Genomic DNA, 23616 nt, shown 5'->3' on the forward strand with positions numbered 1-23616 from the left:
ATCTCCGTCTTTTCCTGTCTCGTCCTCACTATCCCACTCTCTATCTAGGTAGGAGTACTTTCTGGTTCTTATTGGATCAAGAATCAGATCGTCTGCTGGGTACCATTCGTCTTGACTGGTGCTCGGTTGTTCGACATCAGCTAGTTCCGGACCCTCATCTGGAGACCCCTCAGCTGCACAACCTTCAGCCTCTGTCGCTTCTTCTCCGGTTACCCGCTTGGTATGACTGGCATGGATCCACTTTGGCACTCCTGCACACTTTACTGCAGTTGTGGTGACAAGAATCACTTGTCTGCGTTTCCCCACTTTGGTCCAAGGCAACTCTTCCGGGTGTGTTTCTTTAACACAACCCAATCACCTGGTTTCGGATTATGGAGTGGAGTTGTGGGCCAGGCGACGGCGTCCTCCCCAATCTGGTGAGAGATAGAACGCACTTGGTCACCCAGCTGCTTGCAGTATTCTAGTACCAAATCATCAGAAATACTTTTTTGTGTCCTGGTACCCATGCCTGTCGCATCACTCTTCCCATTAGTATCTCATGGGGACTCAGGCCTGTCTTTCGGTCTGGAATGCTTCTCAATCACATCAGGACAAGGGGTAAAGCGTCTATCCAGTTCAATCCTGTAGAGTTACACATTTTTGCCAATCTTGACTTTAAAGTGCCATTCACCTGTTCGACTACTCCAGAAGCCTCTGGATGGTATGCACAGTGCAGTTTCTGGGTAATTTTGAATGCTTTATAAAGTTCATCTAATATCTCATTAGCAAAATGCCCACCTCTGTCCGATTCAATCGTGACTGGAAAACCATACATAGGTATCAGTTCCCCTAGTAACAATTTGGCTACAGTAATAGCATCATTTTTCTTTGCCGGGTAGGCCTCCACCCATCTTGAGAACAGGCAGACTATAACCAAAACGTACCTATATCCTCTGCACATGGGCAACTGAATAAAATCAGCTTGCAGTCTGAAAAATGAACCTTCTGCCTTTCCAATTGTACTTTGTCCCACTACTGTTCTCTTCCCAGGGTTAAACTGCTGACAAATTAAAGACCTCTGGCAAAGTGCATCCGCAATGTTCCTGAACTTCGAATAGTACCATACTTCTTTGAAAACACGGACCATCGCATCTCTTCCTGTGTGTGAGTCTCCGTGTATTAGTCTGGCCATTGGAGCAACCATACTATCTGGCAACACTGGCGTACCATCACTGCAAGCAATGACACTATCTCTATTCCTGGGTATACAGCCATCTGTCTCCCATCTTGCCTGTTCTTCTGGTTCTGCTGCCATTTGCAACCCTTTCAGTTCCTCCCAAGTAGATACACTCTCAAACACCATAAGTTGGCAGCTGTTTCCGCCTCCCCACAATTTGATGTTTAATGACATTTTGTGTCGTGCACAATATTGGGCTATTTGGTCAGCATATCTATTTCCAGCTGTCACATCGTCATTTCAAGATTTGTGAGCAGCACACTTGACCACTGGCAATTCTTTGGGTAACTGGATTGCTTCCAATAAGTTCTGTACCACTTTTCCATTTCTGATAGGGGTACCTGAGGAAGTCATGAATTCTCTTTGCAGCCATAACTGGCCGAAGTCATGCACAACCCCGTAACCATACTGGCTGTCAGTATATATGGTTACTCTTTTGTTTTTCCCTTGTTTACAGGCTCTTGCCAATGCAATTAATTCAGCTACTTGTGCAGATTTTATTTCACTTAAATAGGAGGCTTCTAGTGTCTTTTCCAGAGCGACTACAGCATAGGCAGCACTCAGACCTCCATCCGTATGTCTTAAACATGAGCCATCCACAAACATCTCAAGATCTTCTACTGGTAAGGCTGTTTCTTTTATATCAGGACGCGGTTTAGTGCTAAATTCAGTTAAGTCAATGCAATTATGCTCATTTTCTCTTTCAATTTCCGCACCCTGTGTATTTGGTAGCAAGGTAGCTGGATTCAGTATGTTACATCGGGTAATTATCACATTTTCTGCACATACAAGGATTCTCTCATACTTGGTCAGCCGACTGGGTGTGAGATACTGAGTCTTGGTTCTCGTCAGCAGAATCACAACTGAATGTGGAACATATACAGTTACAGGATGTCCCATGACAATGCATTCACTTTGTTCTAGACTAGTGCAAGTTGCAGCTACTGCTTTCAGGCATCCAGGCAATCCAGCAGCCACTGGATCTAAAGTGGCAGAGAAATAGGCCACTGGACATCTGGTCAGACCATGTTCTTGCGTTAGGACTGAGAGAGCACAATTGCCTCGTGTGTCACAAAACAGGTCAAAGTTTTTAGAATAATCAGGCATTCCTAATGCAGGAGCGGAACACAGATAGTTTCGTAATTTTATCCAGGATGTCATACTTTCATCATCCCACTCAACTGGATCTTTTGCTCCTTTCTTGGTCATCTTTATTAATGGTTTTGCTAGGACCGAAAATCCCACAATCCACTGTCTGCAGTATCCTACAACTCCTAGGAACATTCTAACTTCTATCTGAGTTCTAGGTAACTCCATGTCTCGAATTATTCTAATTCTTTCTCAAGTGACCTTCCGGATACCTTTTTCTATCTGGTGCCCCAGATATTTCACTGAGTTTTTACAGAACTGTAATTTGTCAGGTGATACTTTATGTCCTCCTTTACCTAAATGATTCAACAATGCAATGGTATCAGTAACACAGTCATTCTGATTTTTAGACGCCACTAGGAGGTCGTCTATGTACTGGACCAAAACTGATTCTTTAGGCAAGATTAGTGATTCAAGGCATCTTTTTAAGATCTGGTTGAAAATCGAAGGACTCTCTGTGTACCCTTGAGGAACACGATTCCAGACATAGATATGACTGTCGAATTCAAATGAGAAAAGAAATTTGCTGTCTGGATGCAATGGGATGGAAAAGAATGCGTGACATAAGTCAATAACGGTAAACCGTTCCGCATTCCATGGAATTTGGTACAAGATCACTGCAGGGTTTGGCACAATAGGACAGCAAGGTACAACAATTTGGTTTACCTTTCGCAGGTCCTGCACTACCCTGTACTTTCCACTAGGCTTTTTAATTCCAATTATGGGTGAATTACAAGGACTGCTCATTACTTCCTCTATGATGTTTGCTTCTAACAATCTTTTTATTTCTAGGGCAACTCCGGCCTTCACTTCTGCGTTCATTTTATACTGTTTGGTGTTCGGGTAAACTGCATTTGGTTTATGGCTATTTGAATTGGGTCTACATTTGCCATTAACCCTACATCTTTCCCAGTGAAATCCCACACATCTGGTATCACTCTCTGTTGGAGTTCTTCAGGTAAGTCCTGTATTGTCAGTTTCTTAATTTCTGAGTCAGGCCTTAGTAACATCAATTTGTATAGTCCATCTTCATCTGGGGTCTGAATTTCAACGCCTTTTGGTGTGCAAAAGACGGTACAGTTCATTTTGCACAGCAAATCGCGTCCCAGCAAATTCACAGGACTGGAGTCACAGACGACAAATCTGTGCATCTCTTTAAAGTTCCCTATAGAAATCTCCATTGGTTCAGTTACAGGAGTTCTAAGTATCTGGTTTGACACGCCCACTACTTGGATAGCTTCTCCCGAGAGAGGTAGGTTAGGAACGTCTGCTGTTCTCACAGTAGAACGGGTCACACCAGTGTCCAACAGAAAGGTGACGTCATTTCCTTCAACCTTTCCTTCAATGTATGGCCCTGTCTGGTCTACTGGTAAGGAGGCGCCAAGCACGCACTCCTCGTCCTTCCCCCTCAGGCCCCGTCAGTATGGTTCATCACAAAGGAATGTATCATTCAACAAGAATTGCGAGTTTGCTGCATTTCTATCTTCCCTTCCTTCCCATACCTCGATCTCTTCATTCTGCTGAGCCCTGTGCTTAAAATTTTGCCTAGGTGCACGAGGCAACTGATTCAGTTTTACCTGTTGCTGGGTTTTTCGTGGTCCCTCATTCTGCACCTGTGGATTTAAATCATTATTTTTCTTGTTACCATTCTGCAACATTGGACACTCGTCTCTCCAGTGCCCTATCTGACCGCACCCGTGACAGGGGAACTTTTTCATAGCCTCTTCTCGACTCATTTTAGTGCGGGGTTTTCCTCCTCCCCCAGTACCTGCATTCGGGGTATTATTATTAATTTTACTTAACTGCTTTTCTTGTTGTTCCGCCAATTTCACTTGAGCCCACATCACTTTCTCCTTTAGGGCCTTTCGCTTATTTTCCATTTCGTCCTCGCAGTACTTGGCGTACTTCAGGACCTCATCTATGGGTTTTCCCTGCCAACAGATTATGTTGTCTCTAATCCACTGTGAAATTTCAGGCCTCAATCCCAACACAAATCGGTAAATGAAATGAGTCATATCTTTCATTTCAATGTTATCGATTCCACTGTAGGCCTTGAATACCTGCAACAGTTGTTCATAATAGGAATGCACAGTCTCATCACGATTTTGGGTAGTTCTATCTATACGGGTCCAATCAGTTTCTTTAGCTGGCACTTTCCCTTTCAAATGCAATATTACTTTTTCATACTGTCTCATTACGTCAGGAGACAGTGCTCCCGTTCTGGGGTCTCTGGGATATTCTTCACTGGGCCAATCAACAGCAATTTTACAGTCTGTCCACAGATCTACAGGAACTACAATGTCAAAGAACCCATCCAGGTCTTTCAGGAGGCATTTTCGGACTTTAACGAACCTCTCAACCTGTCGGTACCATTCCACAGGTTTTTCTCTTAACTTTGGGAAATCATTTGTGAAAGATACTATGTCTTGTCGGGACCATGGAACATGTACATATATCCCTCCCGGCACTTCTCTCATAGGGCACAAAGTCTCTGCTTTATCAACTTCTCTTAGGGCATACTCAGAGGATGTTTTCTTGGATCTACTGTCTTCCTTTTTCTTTGCCCACCTGGCTTTCCATCTCTCTAAATCTCCCCATTTTTGTAACAGGTTTAGCAATTCCCTTATCTGTACCTTTCTCCCAGACACATTCATGTGTTCTAAGTCTTTGTCTGAAAATTCTGCTCTGCAGGGCTTCTGTAACACCTTAGATTTACTGATGTCTACTCTCATATTAGCAGCTGTGTCCATTAGTTTCTCATGAAACACTCTGGTATTCTTAGTCAGGCTCTTACAGATGAACAAAAGTTCATCCTCATCAAAGGTATTCAACGATCTAGTCCCACATTCCCTGCCATTAGTTCTTCTATTTCTATTCTTAGCTTGTAAATATCTAATGGTTTGGGCTGAGGAGTTTCCTTTTCTAATTCTCGGGTCCATCGATCTAGTTCCTCTGGAGTCACTACTGTAGTGCTCCGGGTACCTGAAGCTGTTTCAATCAAGACTTCCTTTGCCCTAGTCTGAGGTCTCGTCCATGGTGTACTGCTTTCTGGTTCCCTTATGGGCAGATCCATTAAAGAAATCACAGATTCACTTTCACTTGCTTGATCATCAATGATGAGAGGCTCCTTCCTAGGTTGCGCTACCGCAGGGGAAATGACTGGAGTTCTCGGATTAGCCTGTCTATCCCCATATAGAGGAACAACTGGACCAATAGTTACTGGAATTGTCAGGGCTTCACGACTGGGATTTATCTGTGCTATTGTCTGAATGAGTGCATTTTGCTGTTTAATTAAAGCTTCCTTTTCCTGTTCGTGCAAAACCCTTTCAATGGATGTGTCATGTAATACCCGCGGAACTAAAGGTGGATACAAACTCGGGGCAGTCGGGACTGTCATAACTGGTCTTTCATCACCGAATGGTTTATAATTTAGGACAGTGGTATCAGGTCTACAAAATCCGTCCCTACTAGTTTGTCTATTACCTATACCTGTCGTATCTGTCTCACTGGCCCTTCTACTTCTCGGACGTCTGAAAAAGGAGTTTTTGGTACTCAGGGATCTAAACTCCGCATCATAGGGTGGTGGATTTTTCATAAATAAATCCTCCAGATACTCATCCACCTGCAGCCATCAGGTGTCGGGTTTTCTCTGTGCATTTTCCTCCCACGGGTTCTTCTTCCCCAAACACTGGAAATAGTCCCTCAACCATCATATTCTGTCTCCACTGTTTCATTTTCTTCTCTTTGGTTTCTCGCTGCAATTTCGGATACCATTTACTCACTCCCTTATCCATCCTGGGTCTATCTCGCTCTAGAGACTCAATCTCCCATTCCTCTAGAGCCTCATATTGGGTCAATCTGGGTCGGGGATGTAAGTCATTCATTCGGGTCCTCAAATAAACAAAATTCTACCATTAAAGGTACCATCTAAGGGAAATGCTAGGACTCCATCGTCTTGGGTATATTTTCCAACCACACACAGGTAAAATGTAAATTGATACTTGTATAGTGCACTACTCACCAGCAAGGGTCTCAAGGCGTTTGTACGAATACCGCTGTGGGACCCATCCTGGCTTTCCGTGTGAGGCGTCCACTCCTGGGCACCCCAAGGTGGAGGCCAGGCATCCTTAGCGTTGTGGGGGCCAGTGTGGAGATTAAGCAAGCTATTGCCCAGAGTTGCAGAGTGGGACTTCATGATTGGAGTAGGCACCAAGGCGAGAATTATCAGGTCCGTGGAATTTTGAGCCCAAGACCCGCCGAGGCGGGGAATTGAACCCTGGTCCTGGGCTAGACCTCTGCATCAGGGTCTGCCGCTCTAACCATTGAGCCCTTTGATACCCTTTGTACCCTTTGATACCCTTTGTCAAACATCATAAAGGATGCAGGAGTATTAGGTGGTGGAATGATCACACCCTCCCTAGTTCTAATGGGCTTGTCTTTCTTGAAATAGTTCTTGATCTTTTCGGCAAATGACATTTTTCTCTTGCTTCCATACATATTGTAAGGTCTACCTCTTAGCATCTGTTCCTTATGAAAACCTAGATTTTTCGGATCAGGTAAGAATTTGAGATACCACATACACCTCTCCAAACTATCTTCAAGCTCGGATTGCAAACTTTTTGTTTACAAATGTACTTCCAATACTAGCGCGTCTTTCAATTTTCAACAACCAACCGACACCAAGGTTTCAAAAAATTTCGACCAATGGGTGCGCGGCCTTTTCGCGAGACGCGGTCTCACGCTTCGGCACTCACCCCTCCTTTACAATACCAGCTTCGTTACACACCCGCTGTTTCAACCAATACCAGCGCGGCACGGAGTGACGTCAGCGCGGCTTCGCGACCGACTCCCTCTTTCACAAGGTAACGGAAACTTTGAATTCTTCTTAAAGTGCAAGTGCAAGTGCTTAATTTAGTTAACAACGTATAAAAAGGAAAAAGGTTTTTGTCTTACTGCAAGTAAACCACTTCTGTCTACTTTTCATTCACTACGGATAGATCCTTCTGCCTACCCTTTCACTCAAGCATTAGAGAACCTGCTATTTCTTTGACTCATCCACTCTTTCCGGGAGATATACTGAGTCAAAAGTCTCACCAGCGCACCCCTTTGCTATCACTCAAGCTCCGATGACTCTATTACTCCTTTCCTGTGTGACCCTTACTAGGTAATATCACAACCAAAGTTTCTATTGGCAGTCTCGTTGCTGTCAATTATCCAACTATTTATTCGAAAGAAAAGATCCTAATTAGGGCTTCCGGTTCTACCTAACCATGCACTAATCTTCCTCACAGCCAGTGACCTCACCTCTAAGTGGATTCTGCTCACCACCCGCTATACTATTCCACGGGGGTTCCAGACAACATAAAACAATCACTAACAATTTGTTAATCACATGCAATAATATAGCAGCATTTCACAGAATAATACTTTTATAATATTTCAAAACATTTGCATTTAAAATCGAGCAATAACTGTAAAGAAAAATTATTTTTAGCAGCACATTTTATGTTTCACGGTTCATTTGAAAATATCTTATCTACCTATCTTAACCAGTCCTAACCATAGCTCTGCTACCAGAAAATTACTGATAGAGCGCGCAGGTCGCCCGACTCTTTATTTCACCAAATTGTACGCACTTTGGCCCATAAAGTGTTTAATACTGTCCTTTTGTGAATCGGGCGAGCTTACACATCTCCATCAGTAATTCTTGTGTTTTCTTACTATTGATTTCAGTGTACCTGACTTACCAATCCTTGTCGCAGGTACCTATGTTCCTGATGAATCAGGAGCTAGCAGGGGTAGGAGATAAGGCTAACCAAAAATACCTTTGTACATTTGAATAACGATTTATACTATTGTAATAACCACAGACACCTGAAGGGTTTTCAAGACTTTATATAGTAAAAGCATTATATTCCATATGCCATGAGAATAAAGTTTACACAAATTAGAATATCTATAACTAGGATCAGGACTATAATGTAACTATGAATAAGAGTGAGCACCGTTGAATGTCAGAAACCTAAAGGAGTAGGGTAACAGGGAACATGCTATTCAGTTTCAGACTTATACTAAGGCAGGTAAAGTGGAAACAAGAACCTACTATAAAATTCATCAGTGATTTATATGAGCTGGAACTTATGCTCTTTTCTAAATATGACGACTTAGATTCTAAAGGAAGGGTAAGAATGGAACACCCTGAATAAGCAAACAATTTAATAATATTCCTAAAGGTTAGGGTAAAAGTGGAACAAAACTAATTAAACAGTTTTCATGTAAAGCTTTTTAGAGAAAGACAGGGAAAATAACATAGGCAATTATGCTTTATTAAAGGAGGAAAAGAAAGAGTATAGATAGACGAACACCCACAGATATATATTTACCTAGGACGGGAATGAGGACTAACCCTGACCACGGGTCAGTCTGGGAAAATGAGGAGAAGGACCCTCAAGGATTTAGGATGCCAGTAGGCGAGCAGGTACAGCTCATGGACCGTCAGGACAGGATCCCCTCAGGATTTGGATCAGGACTGGGCTCATCAAAGGGTACGACCAACACCTGCAGCTTCGGATGCAATGCCTGCGCTACTCCCTCTCTGCATGGAATCTGCCAATAACCCCGTTTGGGTTTTTGAATCTCCCAGCAAAGTGCTTCGCCAAACACTTAAGACTATTCCACCTCTTGGAGTTTGTGGAAATTACAGACAGAGTGCTCCGCAGCTCTCTGTATCAATCCCCTATAGAGTTCGTAGGGTCGGTGACAGGTCAGCTACTCGGACAAGTCGGACAATTTTTCTATCTAAAACTAGGCTAGTTATACTGTTTTCGGGTCAGTGGACCACCCACAAATGTTGCAAGTGACACGATCCCCAACTTTGGATTGGACAAGAGAGGTGGTTAGGTCATTGTAACCACCTTGAATTTAGGGTTCTCAAAATTAATATTTATATTTCAAACCCACCCCTTACATTCCAGTTCCCATGGCATGTGGAAGGTGTAGTACAATAGGACACACATAAAATATAAACATTGTTTCAGTTTCAGGTACAGCTGAAATCTTCTCCTGAAGCAAGGGTCACTTTCCCAGGCGCATCTCAGTTTCAGAAGCCAGCTGGCTTAGTTCCACTTCTGCGCAATTCGGTTTCTCCCTCATCACGTGATTAGGGTGACATGGGTTTCAAAGATGGAGTGGCTCCCCTTCCCCAGGCCCACAGATACGTGGTACATGAAAAGTAAGCGAAAACAAATTAGAAACACCGGAAAAAATTAATACACTGTATACCGTGATTGGCTATGCTACATCCCTTACTTCATAATATCTATAGCATTAGGATTTAGGCAGAAATAGACAGTTGTGCCAAAGCAGCGGCAGCAAGCAAGATGCGTGTTAAAGACAAAGCGGCCATATTTGCAATAATGCGCATGTGCGCAAAAATTCCTCCAGAACTACGAGTGCGTCACATCACATGGGTATGACCGACGCATGCGCAGACTGAAATCCCGCATAGCAGCGACCAGTCAGTGTGCAAGCTTTGTTATGATTAGAAAACACATAAGCAAGCGTCTCTGGGACACCCGCGTGTAATGTGAAAGTGCAATATTAATACACTAAACAAATTGGTTACTATTTTAAAGGTTAGGCGAGGGGTTTGCATCCAAGCAAGTCGGTTAACGTGCGAACCCTTGCTCCATCAACCCGACTTTGCAATTTTTAATTTAAAAAAAAAAAAAAGTCAATTGAATTGCATTGTTGTGTTTAATTTATGGCAAAACAGGAAAGTAATGGTGTAGGTACAGTTAGAAATGTAGTATGTGAGCAACATTATCCAGGTAGTCTGAAGCCACACACAACAAAAATTGCTGTAATGCACCCAATAGTCTTTCAGACATTTCCTTTGATCTTTTAGAAATCCGTGGGTTCAGACTACCTGTTAAAGCTTGTGACATTCTCATTTCTTAGAAACTTTGCTCCTTCCTCAAAGTTTCCAAAAAATGAAAAAAGTTAGGGTCAGGTTTCCCAATGATATGGTTGAAGGAGTTGTGCATCCCTCTATGGCATTGTTTGTCTTTGCTCCTCCTTCTAAGCAACTCGTGTAGCAGTTCCACCACTCCACATGGAATCGTGACTTCCTCCTGCGACTTGATCTACTTAGATGCCCAATCCATGTGTCTCCGAAATAATTTAGTAAGGGTGCCAATTTTTCTTCGTTTTCTGTGTAAAAGTCTGATTCAGTAATTGCAGTGTAGTACTCATCTACACTTTCAGGAGGAACAAAGCAAAGTGCTGTTAGTTTTTTAATTCAAATTGTAGTTTGCTGTCTGAAAAATAATCCACAACTAGGGATGTTTTTTGTATTTTACGCCAAAAGGCCTGGGAAAAATGGAAAAAACATCCCTAAATTTGGGTATCCATGTACGTTTTGGTAATAACATTTATCATCGCGAATTCAAAATCAATTATTATTTTCCTAGGACTTCTGTTAGATGTTTTTGATTTAATCACTGTCAAAAGTTCTATGTATGTTGTGGATTGTTTATCAAGTATCAAACTATAAACTAAGGGGACTACAGTATTGTTAGTTTTAGCATGAATAGTGTAAATTTGGGTGAATGGATGGGGTGTGCTTTTAAATGTCCCATCCATCATCCAAATTTCACTAGTCTCTAACTTGGCTAGATTACGGGGTGTGCTAAAGATAATTATTCGTTTTTTAGGGTTTTGGTTGTCATGCAGGATGAAAGGTTCGTTAGATATAGAAACAGAGAGTTCAGGTGGGATGAGAATATCAGAGAAAGTTTGTGGGGTCACTCTTTGAGGGTTACTTTTTTTTTGTACGTTGAATAATTCGTCTCAGATTGGGTATGATAGGCATACTGCTAGCAACATGACTAGGGACATGCTGTGCAACCTCCCTCAAAAGAGAACTAGAGGAGTCATTGGAGGTGCATGCAATATCTTTCATTTCATTTATGGTTTTTCTTACTTCAATCTCCATTGCAGAGGCAGAGTGGTTATGCTCAGATGTTTTAACAACTGTGTTACCAAGAGTAAACTTATAGTTCTGGGGGACTTTAACTTATGGTTGAATGGACCACTGGATTCTGGCATTTTTAATCTTACTCACTCTTGTGAAGGGCTTGGCCTTTTTCAGCATGTTTCCTCAGCTACGCACAAAGCCGGACATGTTCTTGATTGAATTTTCTCAGAACCTCTCCTTTTACAGATTGGTAATATTCTTCCTATGGATTTGACGGACCATTTTTTGGTCAAATTTTTTGTAAGAATGTCAATCGTCCAGAATCAGGCACCTCGATCCAAAACTGACTATGTTAGTAGGAATTGGAAAGCTCTTGCGCGTGCAAGAAGTCTTGGCTTGGTGTTCAATAAACAGACGAGTCGAAGATAATTATGACTCTATTTGTTCTGTAATCACCTCGACTTTGGATCTCCAGGCCCCACTAGAAAAACATAGTTGTAAGGGTAAGTCCTCTGCTCCTTAGTTTGCTGCCCTCTTAAAGAACCTTAAATTAGCAAGTAAACAGGCAGAGAGGAAATGGAGGCGATGATTTAAGGAGGCAGAGAAATTCTTGTGGAAACAAAAAATGACGGAATACAAAGCCGAGATCAGAAGTTCTAAGGCACAATACTTCTCTCAGTTAATCTGTAAAAGTTCCAATAGCACTAGAAGCCTTTTTACCATCCTGAATAGCATCACCAAACCAGAATGTTCTAGGAAGGTGATAACTCCCTCTCAGGCTTTCTGTGAGAACCTGGCGGAAATCTTTCTCGAGAAAATCCAGCGGATCATTGACGACCTTAAAGATGGGCAAACAGAGGCTGGGATTCTCTCAATGGAGGATCCCAGCATAGTTGGTTTCCAGCTGAGTGAGCCAAAGACTTTGGGGAAGGGATCTATGGATCAAGATGCAAACTGTTTATCGGAGTTTCAGCCTTTATCCTCAGAGGAGTTTAGTAAACTGGCACAGGGTATCTCCTATGGTTCACCGTTAGATCCCCATCCACATAGGATCTGGAAAGAATATGGGGAGGAATTGTTTCCCACTCTCCGCCTCATTTGCAATCAGTCTTTAATGACCGGTGTGGTCCCCACCAAATGGAAACAAGCCTTGGTGTCTCCTCTGCTGAAAAAACCATCCTTAGACCCGGAATGTGCATTTCCCTGCTACCTTTCCCCTCAAAAATTGTAGAACGCACAGTTGGCACTACTCTCTCTACATATTTGGAACAAGCTAATGTACTGGACGAGGCACAATTCGGTTTTCGACCAGCGCATGGGACTGAGTCAGCTCTTGTGACGGTCATGGAAGACCTTCGGAGGCGTACCGACAGGGGTCAGGCAGTGGCATTGGTCCAGCTGGACCTGTATGCCGCCTTCGACACTGTTGATCTCAAGCTCCTGCTGGATAGACTGAGTGGAGTCGGAGTGAGGGGTCGCGCCTTGCAGTAGTTTCACTCCTCTCTGCAAGATAGACAGCAGGCGGTGTCTCTTCCCCCATTTCAGTCTGCCTTCTCTGATATACAGCATGGTGTGCCTCCGGGCTCGGCGATCAGCCCAATTTTGTTTAACGTTTATTTAAGACCTTTAATTGATGTTATTAAAGCACACAACACTAGCATGGTAAATTATGCTGACCATACTCAGCTGATTCTATCTATGGATGGCGAGAACGCGACCTCTGGGGATGTATTTCATGAGTGTCTTCGAGACACAGCCTCCTGGCTACGAACAAACTCATTGCAATTCAATGCCGCAAAGACAGAGGTGATTTACTGTGCAGCATCGAAGATTCCTTCTCCCTTCCGTGACAATTTCTGGCCTCCTGAAACGCCAATGACAATACAGCCAGTGCAAGCACCTCGGAACCTGGGCTTCATATTTGACAGCAGACTTACGCTAGAAGCTCAGGTAACTAAGACGACGGCTTCCTGTTTTGCAATTATCAGATCTCTTCTACAAATCTTTTCTCTTCTCCCTCTTCAAGCTCGGGCTCAAGTTGCATGATACACAATACTTAGCAGGCTCGATTACTGCAATGCCTTTTTGCTAAACTCTCCGGAATTTGTATTGGATAGACTGCAGAGAATCCAGTCAGCAGCTGCCAAACTAGCACTGGGTCTTCCTAGAAGAGCCTCAGCATCTGCAACCCTAGCAACACTTCATTGGCTTCCCTTGAGACAGAGAGTACAATTTAAATCTCTTTGTCTGGTATTTAAAGCTCTTCATGAGACCGGTCCCCTTTCCTTGCGTAAAAAATTTGACTGGTACACTCCTTCTAGAAGTCTTCGTTCCTCTTCGGCAAGACTGGTGAGGATACCTAAATATAGAAGAGTTAGAATGGGAGGTAGACGGTTTGAAGTGGCTGCGGCTAAGCTTTGGAATAGTCTGCCCAGTGAAATCAGACAAATTCAGGAGCTATTCCCTTTTAGAAAAGCCATTAAGACCTGGCTATTTCCTACATTTTAGTTGCCACCACACTGTACACATTTCCACTCCTTGAGCCGTACAACGCCAGGATGCCTGCCAGGCGATAGTGCGCTTTATAAGTTCCATAAAATAAAAATAAATAAACTGCTCTGCCTTTGCAATGGGAGGAGTAGTATTGCACGCACCTCCAATGTCTCCTGGGTTCTGTTATTCTCTCCTTGCAATATATGTAACCTGCATGTTGTAGAAGTCGGTTTCCTTTGCTGGATGTAATGTAGTGTGCAGTTTTATTTGAAGACATTCTCTGAAATGATAAGAAATCGAGAAAGAAATTTGTAGAATTATTAATATATGAATTTTTAGAACACTTTTCCATGAATTCTGATTACGTTGGCCTTTTTTTTAACTTGTTTGTATTTTTATCACAAAAATAGATATAATTATTTTTACCTTTCACAAATGTTCCTTGTTCGTTGAAATTGTTTTTCTTGAATTTCTTTCTTTGAGTTCACCTGGCTCAATGTTCATCTGAAAGAAAAATGTTCAAAAATATCTTTAACGATCGATGAATTTTTGTGTTGTTACTCTGGAGAAATTGTGGTTACTTTTTTATTCACATTTTGCTTTTCTATATTTACCTTGTTCTTTGAAATTTTGATGTTTACAAGATGTTTGAATAATTTGATGTCGTTCTTTGGATGGTTGTTAGGTCACTGTTGCTTTGTCTGAGCTGGTATTGTAGATATCTGTAGTAGAATTCAAAAAATATAGATTGTTGATTTTTTAAATATTAATTCCCTATTTTTAGGACGTAAATGTTTGCTGCATTAAATGGAGAAAATTCTTGACAGTTTTTATTAAAATGCATTTCATGAAAGAAAAAGTTTGGAATTCTTTTCATATATTTTTATACATTTGCACCTTGCCTAACTAACCTTGCCATTCTGCCGTGAGGGAAACGGCCAGCGCACGCAGGGAATCCGCCCTGAGGGAAACCGCCAGCATATCCACAACCTCGAGGGCCAGGGACTACATCCCCCAGCAGCCCCGGACCCACGGCGCTCCTGTGACGCTCCTGCTGCGCCGGCTTGCGCCATAACAACGCGGAGCTCGAGCGGGGCTGTGGGGACCTTCCCTAACTAACCTTGCCATTCTGCTGTGAGGGAAACGGCCAGCGCACGCAGGGAATCCGCCGTGAGGGAAACGGCCAGCATATCCACAACCTCGAGGGCAAGGGACTACATCCCCCTGCAACCCCGGACCCACGGCGCTCCTGTGACGCTCCTGCTGCGCCGGCTGGTGCCATAACAACGCGGAGCTCGAGCGGGGCGGTGGGGACCTTGCCTAACTAACCTTGCCATTCTGCTGTGAGGGAAACGGCCAGCACACGCAGGGAATCCGCCGTGAGGGAAACGGCCAGCATATCCACAACCTCGAGGGCCAGGGACTACATCCCCCAGCAGCCCCGGACCCACGGCGCTCCTGTGACGCTCCTGCTGCGCCGGCTGGCGCCATAACAACGCGGAGCTCGAGCGGGGCGGTGGGGACCTTGCCTAACTAACCTTGCCATTCTGCCGTGAGGGAAACGGCCAGCGCACGCAGGGAATCTGCCATGAGTGAAACGGCCACCATATCCACAACCTCGAGGGCCTGGGACTACATCCCCCAGCAGCCCCGGACCCACAGCGCTCCTGTGACGCTGTTGCTGCGCCGGCTGGCGCCATAACAACGCAGAGCTCGAGCGGGCGGTGGGGACCTTGCCTAACTAACCTTGCCATTCTACTCTGAGGGAAACGGCCAGCGCACGCAGGGAATCCGCCGTGAGGGAAACGGCCAGCATATCCACAACCTCAAGGGCCAGGAACTACATCCCCCAGCAGCCCCGGACCCACGGCGCTCCTGTGACGCTCCTGCTGCGCCGGCTGGCGCCATAACAACGCGGAGCTCGAGCAGGGTGGTGGGGACCTTGCCTAACTAACCTTGCCATTCTGCCGTGAGGGAAACGGCCAGCGCACGCAGGGAATCCGCCGTGAGGGAAACGGCCAGCATATCCACAATCTCGAGGGCCAGGGACTACATCCCCCAGCAGCCCCGGACCCACGGCGCTCCTGTGACGCTCCTGCTGCGCCGGCTGGCGCCATAACAACGCGGAGCTTCCCCCGCTCCGCGGGACGCGCGCGGGCAGCGCCGGACTGAGCCCGGGCAGAGGGCGGGCCGTCTGTAGCCGTCCGGGGCAGGAGGAGGCAGGGCAGGGCCAGATACCCTGTCCAGCGCAATGGGGAAACGCAAACTTGTCACAAAGGGCGGCGAAGGTAAGAAAGCTTAAGTACCACGTAAATCGGAGTCCATTATCTCCTATCTTACCTCGGCGGTGGGGGCTCTGAACAACGAAATTGCCATTGCGGAAAAAGAACTGGGGCTTGCAGGGGCAGATGGGGGAAGTAGGCTTTCCCTGGACGATTCTGTTTCACAGTAACAAGCCCTGTTACAACCTGAATCGGAACTGGCTCGCCATATCCCACTAGAACCAAATATAATCACGACAGTCCCTCTATCTACCAGCGCAGTCATTCAGGCACCCTTGCAACATAATAGCCAGACTGCATCACCAGAGACACAGCAACCCGCAACGCATAAAAACAATAAATCCAGAGGAAACAAACATCGTAAACTGCTGAAAGCCAAAATAGACACCATAGGTGATCAGGTTTCCCACGCCAACTTAATAGACGGGATTGAAGAATTGTTTGAATCCAGGTTGGAACCATTATTGGTTAACATCGCAAAGGACATAGTGGACACTTTGAAACAATGTGTTGATAACATCTTGCATAAATGCGAAGGCATTGATAAGTGGCTAAAAGACTTGAATTCGCACACTGAGGAGAAGCGGGTACGTGAAAACCCGGAACACTCTGGCAGTCAGGAGGTAATCATGGGCCCACCTACGCAGGCAAACAGCCCCAGCCACTCGAACCATATAAACCCACCCAAAAGGACCATAACACCTCAAGAGGAGGTACACTCGAACTCAGACCGGGGGGGATACTGGAGAACAGGTCAAGCAAGTCAATCGAAAACGAGCAAAGAAATAGCGGGTGGCATGCCAGACAAAACAATATAGTGGATCTCCCGCCAGACGCAGCACCACTAGTTGTAATTCTAACTGGGATCCCACGCCTCAGCATCAATCAGAGGGAATCAGAACAGGATCTTTTAAATAGAACAAGAAAATGGTGTAACCAGTTTAGCAGTGGGAGTCTGGATGTGGGGAAAAACATTATAGCTGCCAGAAGGGTGGACTGGGTAGGGCGCAGGAAGAAATGTATCCCAGGTGATTGTGTGATTGTAAATTTTAACACTGCTAACTTGGCTTCCACACTACTCTGGGATGGATCTGAACTAGATGGTGTAGGCATTAGACCCCTACCACTGGGTTATTTCTATCCACCCCCACACCATCGTCAAACCATATCACAATCCAGGCACACCGAGTCACCATTAAGACATACGGGAAGGACAGGGGGAGCGACCCATTATTCATATCAAACACAACAGACACGCCTACGAGGGGGGGATAGGCTTACCCCACTCACTCTAAATGTTCCCACACATTCAGTTGAAAGCCAGGTGGAACCTGTTGCGTTAAATAACCGGTTTTCTCCACTTGTAAACACCTCGAGCCTGGATTTGGTGGACTGACTATCATCAAACCACTCAATTGGTCAAGTAACTCCTAACTCAGATAGTCCCGGCCACAAAGTAATGGTAATTAGTTGGAATTTAGCCGGGCTAAAGAAGAAAGCCCTGGATGAAAGATGGGTGGATTTTGTATCCCAACATGACATCATGTGTTCCGGGAGACCTGGGATACAAACGGGAACTTCTTTCTAAATGGCTACTCCAGCTTCCACGTTAAAGCGACTGCGGGACTGGGAGGGAGACCCAAAGGAGGCTTATACACAATTATTTCCCTTAAAGTGGCAGGCTCTACGAAAAAAATAGAATCATCAGCAGACAACATCTTATGTGTAGAATGGGTTAGGCCAAATCTCCCAAAAATTGTAATAGTTAATTTTTATAATGCCCCGGATAAGGCCCCGTACAACACACATCTAAGGTCCTCAGCCTTATTTCTTTGTCATTACAAGTCTAATCAAACAGCTTTATTCGAAATCCTGCTCATGGGAGATTTTAATATACACCCCTGTGGTTGGGATTGTTTTGCCAAACAACAACTGGCGCCTCCTGGCGCCATAAGCCCCCATTTTGAACACACATCCCAGGGGATGGAGTTGGAAGAATTACTCGCCGATGTAAACCTTTTTGAAGTAGTAGGGCCCGAGGGGGTACACAGGGCACTGATGTTTATAGGAAGAGATGCCAATACGGTGATTGATTACATCTTTATTTCTGCAGGGCTGGTTGCTATGGTATTTTCCCAGGAGGTAAAGGTCTCCACTTTCAGTGACCATAACCCACTGATCCTGATTTTAAATAATGAGACTAACAGTGCAACTCAGGTTGAGCGTCTGGGAGGTTGCTGTGTTTCCATTGTCCCGAAGGACGGGGGAAGACGGCTAAAATGGTCCAAGGTGGTTCCGGACACATTCATTGAACAACTTAAAGTAAATGCTTGTGCAGATTTGCTAATATGTACAGATGATTCGGCAAATGATACTGATACTATAAATTCTTTTACCAACATCTGCATACAAGTAAACCGCAACCTAACACGAAAAAAGAAGCAAATTGGTGATAACTGTCCTAGATGGTTTGATAGGGAATGTTCGAAGGCTCATAAGGGGCTCATAGTGGCTCTTAAACAGCAGCCAAGAAACCGTGAGCGGGTGGCCGAATGCAGGAAACTTTATAGGTCAACTATTAATAATCGAAAAAAAGCCATAAAAAATGAGGCCTGGGACAATCTTACATCAATTAACATCTTGAAAGATAGTTCCAAATTTTGGGCAGTGATTTCGCGGAGGAGGAAAACTCTATTATGGACTGTGTGATCCCAGAGGAAGACTGGGTTGCCCATTTTAGTAAAATGTATAATAGTGAACAAGATAGCCCATACCGACACTTGGCCTCTGATGTTCCCCTACAATTTAACGAGCATGAGGTTACTAGGGCCATTATGGAGATGACAAAATGCAAGGCTCCGGGCCCAGACGGTGTCCCGGCAGATCTTTATAGGCCACCCCTAAATATGTGGACTAAAATACTCACAAATGTTTTTAATTCCACATGTACAGCTGGGTTTCCTAAATCATGGTCCTCCTCAAATATCATTCCCATTTTTAAGAAAGGCTCATGAACTGACCCGGCCTGTTACAGGCCAATATCATTGATTGACTCTGCCGTGAAGATCTTGGGCAGAGTCATTCTTCACAGACTGGGGGACTACATAAAGGAGAAGGGGGTTCTTTCAGACCTGCAGTATGGTTTCAGGGCCGGGGGAGGTACCATGGACCAGTGCCTAAATCTCCTTATGCTTGTAGGTAAATATACTAAGGCCAAAGAGGGAAATTTATACATGGCTTTTATGGACCTCTCCTCAGCCTTTGACTTGGTCAATCGATCCAAGCTCTGGGCTATACTGGCCAATTTGGGTATCGACCCATCGCTGGTAAATTTTTTAGCGTCACTCCACACTGATTTGTCAGCCTCTGTAAGAACTGATCGGGAGGGCAGTTGTACTCGGCCTTTCCATTCTAGAAGGGGTGTCAGGCAGGGCTGCATCCTGGCCCCCTTCTATTCACCCTTTATATCAACTCACTGGGCAATGTCTTAGAGGTATCAACACCTGACATTCCACGAGTAGGGGACTCCCTGGTGCCCGTATTACTATACGCGGATGACGCGGTGCTCTTAGCCCGCACAGGGGTAGGACTACAAAAACTCCTTGACGCATTTGGAGAGTTCATGACATCACTTGACCTAGCAATTAATAATAAAAAATCCCACATTATGGTGGCAGGTAAACGCAAGAAAACACAAAAGCTAAAGACGTTTACCTGCACTGGTAAGGGTGTGACTAGGGTACCTGTTTCTACTTATCTGGGTGTTATTTTTGAAGAAGGGGGCTCCTGGACCGCCCAAGTAAATGCAAAAAGCCTTGCAGTTAAGAGATCTACTTCAGCTCTAATGAGCTTTGCGAAACGACTGGGCTCGCGTCCAATGGATGCTCTCCTGAAAGTATACAAGTCAAAATGTCTGTCTATAGCCAAGTATGGTGCCCCCTTGTGGGGATTTTCGCCTCAGGGGAAAATACAAATTGCGGAAAACAACTTTCTCAGAACATTGCTAGGAGTCCCTCAATCAACACCAGTTTTCTCCCTGCACACTGAGCTAGGCTTAGGCTATGTCACCGATGAGCTTCAATTGGCCCCTCTTGTTTACTGGGCAACAACCTGGCTAAATAAGGATATACCCCTGAACCACTGCATCCTTAAAGACTGCATGGAGTCAGATAAGGCAACTAACATCTCCTGGCTTGCATATATTAAGAACACGGTGAATAAATTGGGTAGGCCAGATCTCTACAACAACCCGAACTCCATAGCCAAAGGTGACGTAAACTGGATGATAAAGGAAAATTTCCTGCATAGGGCTAACCAAGCTAGGGAAGAAGAGGAACTAATTAAGCCCAAAGTAAGAGCGAATTTCCTGCTACTAAGTACTCCTTCCCTAGAACCCTATCTGAAAATTGTCAGCAACCCATTTCATCGACACCTCCTTATCAGATTCAGGTTTAATATTATGCAATACTCCCTAGGAAATTTTCCTGTGTGGGGGGTACCTGACACTCTAAACCCATGCAGTTGTGACAACTTCTCAGAACAATCTCTTATGCATTTTGTTATGTTCTGTGATCACTTTAAGGAGAGTAGAAGACGGTTTTTAGCCCCAATTCTAAGAGACGCAGGTTTTCTCCAGGTTTGCCCAGCTCTTTTGTACCTGCAACTCTTAGGAACTACAAGGGTAATTTTCGGGGTTGCTAGCTTCCTGGTAGCTGCTATTCGTATTAAGTCCAGGAAGCTATCCCCGAATAATCAGGCGGGCTGAACAAACAAACTGAGTTTCTTTTTTACTGTTTTAAAATTGTCTCTTTTACATGTCCATTTTTTATCAACATGAAATGATTTTTATATGCATTGATATTATCACTAAAGTTTACTGTACTATTGAATTATCGAATTGTGATACTGTATTTTTATTGTCTGATTGTGCTTTTATGATTTTAACAATCGAATAAAGCTTGTTCTGACTTGACATTTGCATTAACATTTACAGTTTTTCTATTTGTTGTAAAAAATTGATCATTGGTTTTACAGATTCTGATTTACCTTTATTTTTGGCTTCTCACTGTTTGGATGCTGCTTCTTTTCTATTGAAGTTGGTCTTTTGTTGGTTTATTTTTTCCAAAGTTGTTAGTGATGTTCTTTTTTATGTAGATATCTGGACTGGAAAAAATAATTAAATAGGTTGTTGAATGTTTCAATATTATTTCCTTATTTTTGGGTTTAAAAAAGTATTAATTCATAATTACAATGCATGGCATTTTTCTTTTAATATCTACAAAGCCAACATGTTCCTCATATTTTGGTACTTTATAAAATACATTTCACCTTTTATTATTTAGTGAAAATATATGCGGTGAAAATGTGTTACATTCATTTTCCCAAAAATTATGAGACATAAAATTTACCTTTTGCTTTTGCTTTTTATGTTGTTTCAAAGATGGAATTATTTTTCTCTAAGTTGCTCCTCTGTTCTTTGTCTTCCCAGGGTTGTTTTACATGTGATGTTTCGGAAGATATCTGTTGTACATAGTATATGTTAGTATAACTTAGTTATCCATTTTTATTCCATTAATAAAAAAACACAATGCACATTGTTATATTAATTTCTACGCTTTTTCGTTTAATATTATGTAATTTTTTGATTTTAGAAATTGTCGCTATAAAAGTTGTAAACCGGTTATTCATTTCTTATCTGTTTAAAACTTCATTTGTAAATTTCTTGACAAAAGTTTAGTTCAGGGAATGTACCTTTTTAAAAGTTTTTGACTTAATATAATATATATTTTTATACATTCATTCACTTACTATAAATTTCTTCTATCGCTTTATTTTTTTGGGCACTTCATTTTAATCACTGCCAAGTTTGACTGAAAGTGTAGAAAAAGACTTATATTATTATTATGTTCATTTATATTAGGTTGTGATCTTGTGTTAATACTGTTAGTAAAATTTATTTTACTTACTTGATTTTGGTGAAATTGGGAATCGTAAAAAATGCTCTGTGCACTGTCTCTTGTAGAGTTACCAGTAGTGTAATTTACGTCTGCTCTCGCTCGTAGTCTACAGACCACTGAGTTGAAAATGGTGGCTTACCTGAATTTATAGTTTTTGGTGTGTTACACCATTATTTTCTTGAAAATAATCTTTTTTAATCGTTTTTTGGGGGCTTTCATTTGATGTGAGAACTTATAATTTAATTTATTTATTAAAAAAGTGTTGTTTGAAGGAGTTCATTTCAGTTTATTCCTCCATTTTGTTTGCTGTGGGTTCCTTTTCAATTCATGAAAACTGTTGTAGGACTCCGGCGCGAGGCAGGTTATAAAATGGTGGTTACTTTTAATGTCCTTTGTTTGTTTTTATAGATGGACTTACTTTTCAACGTTTTGTTATTGTTTGGTATTAATTTTAAAATGAATTCCTTTGTCTGTGTTTCTTTTCGTCTTTTGAAGTTATGTTTTTGATACTCGAACAATACTCGAGTATTTATTTTAATACCTGATTATTAATTTTGTTTATAATGGTCGCTTTTTGAAAAATATGTGCTCCATTGGGTTCACCGTTTTAACACACTTCCCCACCCAAAACCCCTATTTTCCCTGCATCCCGTGCCAGGAGTTAGATTACAATTTTTTTTAAATAGTATATTTTTCTTGCGTTGTAATGGTATGCATAGTATAGTCTTGCGTTGTGATTGCACTTTTTATGTTTCCTATATAATTTGTGTTGTAATGGTATGTGTTCTAAAGACATTCGTTGTAATGGTATTCGCGTTGTGAAAAATGCATTGTAATGGCATGCTTTGTGAAAGCATGCGTTGTATCATCATACAATCGGTCAATAGTTGGTACAGTCTCTTCTTCTTGACCACTTCTACCTCATTAACTGAGGTCTCCACAAATGGTCTATCAATAGTTCTTAGTTCTACCATTACCCCCATATCAGCTACTGTTAAGTTCGAACCTTCACCTGCTGCATGTGACTCATTTGGGGTTCTTGTGGAATTTTTCATTTTGTTCAGGGAAAATGTTTTTTTAATTTAAGTGCACGCACAAACTTGAAATTGTCTACTCTGATTGACACGTAATTAAAATCAGCCGAAGGACAGAATGAAAGTCCCAACTTCAAAATGTGTTGTTCTTTAGTTGATAATACAACATCAGTCAGATTAATTATGGTAGAATCTGTCCCAGGTATTTCCAACAGTACTATTTGTTCCCTCTGCGGCTGGCATGCTGTTGTTGCTTGCGACCTTTGTGCCTCTTTTGCCTTTGCCTTTTCCTCTTGGTTTGGCGCTGTGTGACACCTGCTGCCTCGGATGAAGGTTGAACCTTCTCTCTTCCTCTAAAAAAGCAAACTGTTGGCACTAACGCGTTATTTGGTCTATTTGTGCCTTCCTCTAAATCCATTTCAATTTCTGAACTCGGCACACTGCCAGCTTCCGAGTGTACTGCCGTTCTGTTACTTTTTGGATTTAATCCTTGTTTGCGCAACAAATC

This window comes from Lissotriton vulgaris, chromosome 6, assembly GCF_964263255.1.
Source record: "Lissotriton vulgaris chromosome 6, aLisVul1.2, whole genome shotgun sequence".
Taxonomy (NCBI): Eukaryota; Metazoa; Chordata; class Amphibia; order Caudata; family Salamandridae; genus Lissotriton; species Lissotriton vulgaris.